Below are 2401 nucleotides of genomic sequence, written 5' to 3' on the forward strand. Positions count from 1 at the left end.
ATGTTGTTTCCTGTCTTGCTAATTTTGGCCATTCTAACTGGTGTAAGGTGGTATCTCAATGTGGTTTTAATTTGAATCTCCCTGATGGCTAGTGATGATGAACATTTTTTCATGTGTCTGATAGCCATTTATATGTCTTCATTGGAAAAGTGTCTGTTCATGTCTTCTACCCATTTTTTGACATGATTATCTGTTTGGTGTGTGTTGAGTTTGAGAAGTTCTTTATAGATCCTGGATATCAACCTTTTGTCTGCACTGTCATTTGCAAATATCTTCTCCCATTCCGTGGGTTTCCTCTTTGTTTTATTGACTGTTTCCTTTGCTGTGCAGAAGCTTTTGATCTTGATGAAGTCCCAAGAGTTCATTTCGCTTTTGTTTCCTTTGCCTTTGGAGACATATCTTGAAAGAAGTTGCTGTAGCTGATATCAAAGAGGTTACTGCTTATGTTCTCCTCTAGGATTCTGATGGATTCCTGTCTCACATTGAGGTCTTTTATCCATTTCAAGTTTATCTTTGTAAGAGATGTAAGAGAATGGTCTGTGTAAGAGAATGGTCGCGTTTCATTCTTCTACATATAGCTGTCCAATTTTCCCAGCACCATTTATTGAAGAGACTGTCTTTTTTCCACTGTATATTTTTTCTTGCTTTGTCAAAGATTATTTGACCATAGAGTTGAGGCTCCATATCTGGGCTCTCTACTCTGTTCCACTGGTCTATGTGTCTGTCTTTATGCCAGTACCATGCTGTCTTGGTGATCACAGCTTTGTAGTAAAGCTTGAAATCAGGTAACCTGATGCCCCCGTTTTGTTTTTCTTTTTTAACATTTCCTTAGTGATTCAGGGTCTCTTCTGATTCCATACAAATTTTTGGATTATTTGCTCCAGCTCTTTGAAAAATACTGGTGGAATTTTGATCAGAATGGCATTAAAAGTATAGATTGCTCTAGGCAATATAGACATTTAATGATGTTTATTCTTCTGATCCAAGAGCATGGAATGGTCTTCCATCTTTTTGTGTCTTCTTCAATTTCTTTCATGAGTGTTCCGTAGTTCCTCGAGTACAGATCCTTTACCTCTTTGGTTAGGTTTATTCCCAAGTATCTTATGGTTCTTGGTGCTATAGTAAATAGAATCGATTTTCTAATTTCCCTTTCTGTGTTTTCATTGTTAGTGTATAAGAAAGCAACTGATTTCTGTACATTGACTTTGTATCCTGCCACATTACTGAATTGCTGTATGAGTTCTAGTAGTTTGGGGGTGGAGTCTTTTGGGTTTTCCATATAAAGTATCATTTCATCTGCGAAGAGAGAGAGTTTGACTTCTTCATTGACAATTTGGATACCTTTTATTTCTCTTTGTTGTCTGATTGTTGTTGCTAGGACTTCTAATACTATATTGAACAAGAGTGGTGAGAGTGGGCATCCTTGTCATGTTCCTGGTCTCAACGGGAAGGCTGTGAGCTTTTTCCCATTGAGGATGATATTTGCTGTGGGTTTTTCATAGATAGATTTTATGAAGTTCAGGAATGTTACCTCTATCCCTATACTTTGAAGCGTTTTAATCAGGAACAGGTTGGATTTTGTCAAATGCTTTTTCTGCATCAATTGAGAGGACCATGTGATTCTTCTCTCTTCTCTTATTGATTTGTTCTATCACATTGATTGATTTGTGAATGTTGAACCATCATTGTAACCCGGGGATGAATCCCACCTGGTCATGGTAGATAATCTTTTTAATGTGCTGTTGGATCCTATTTGCTAGGATCTTGTTGAGAATCTTAGCATCCATATTCATCAGTGATATTGGTCTGAAATTCTCCTTTTTTGGTGTGGTGTTTGCCTGCTTTGGGGATCAGTGTAATGCTGGCTTCATAAAAAGAGTTTGGAAGTTTTCCTTCTGCTTCAATTTTTTGAAACAGCTTCAGGAGAATAGGTGTTATTTCTTTTTTGAAAGTTTGGTAGAATTCCCCAGGGAATCCGTCAGGTCCTGGGCTCTTGTTTTTTGGGAGGTTTTTGATCACTGCTTCAATTTCGTTACTAGATATCGGTCTATTCAGATTGTCAATTTCTTCCTGGATCAATTTTAGGAGTTTATAGTTTTCCAGGAATGCATCCATTTCATCTAGGTTGTTTAACTTATTGGCATATAACTGTTGATAAGAACTTCTGATGATTGTTTCTATTTTCTTGGTGTTCATTGTGATCTCTCCTTTTTCATCCATAATTTTATTAATTTGAGTTTTCTCTCTTTTCTTTTGGATTAGTGTGGCCAATTGTTTATTGATCTTATTGATTCTTTCAAAAAACCAGCTTCTAGATTCATTGATAGGTTCTACTGTATCTCTAGTTTCTATCTCATTGATCTCTCCTTTAATCTTGATTATTTCCCTTCTTGTGTGTGGA

The sequence above is a fragment of the Lontra canadensis genome, unplaced genomic scaffold, assembly GCF_010015895.1.
Source record: "Lontra canadensis isolate GAN:19392208 unplaced genomic scaffold, GSC_riverotter_1.0 scaffold83, whole genome shotgun sequence".
NCBI lineage: Eukaryota > Metazoa > Chordata > Mammalia > Carnivora > Mustelidae > Lontra > Lontra canadensis.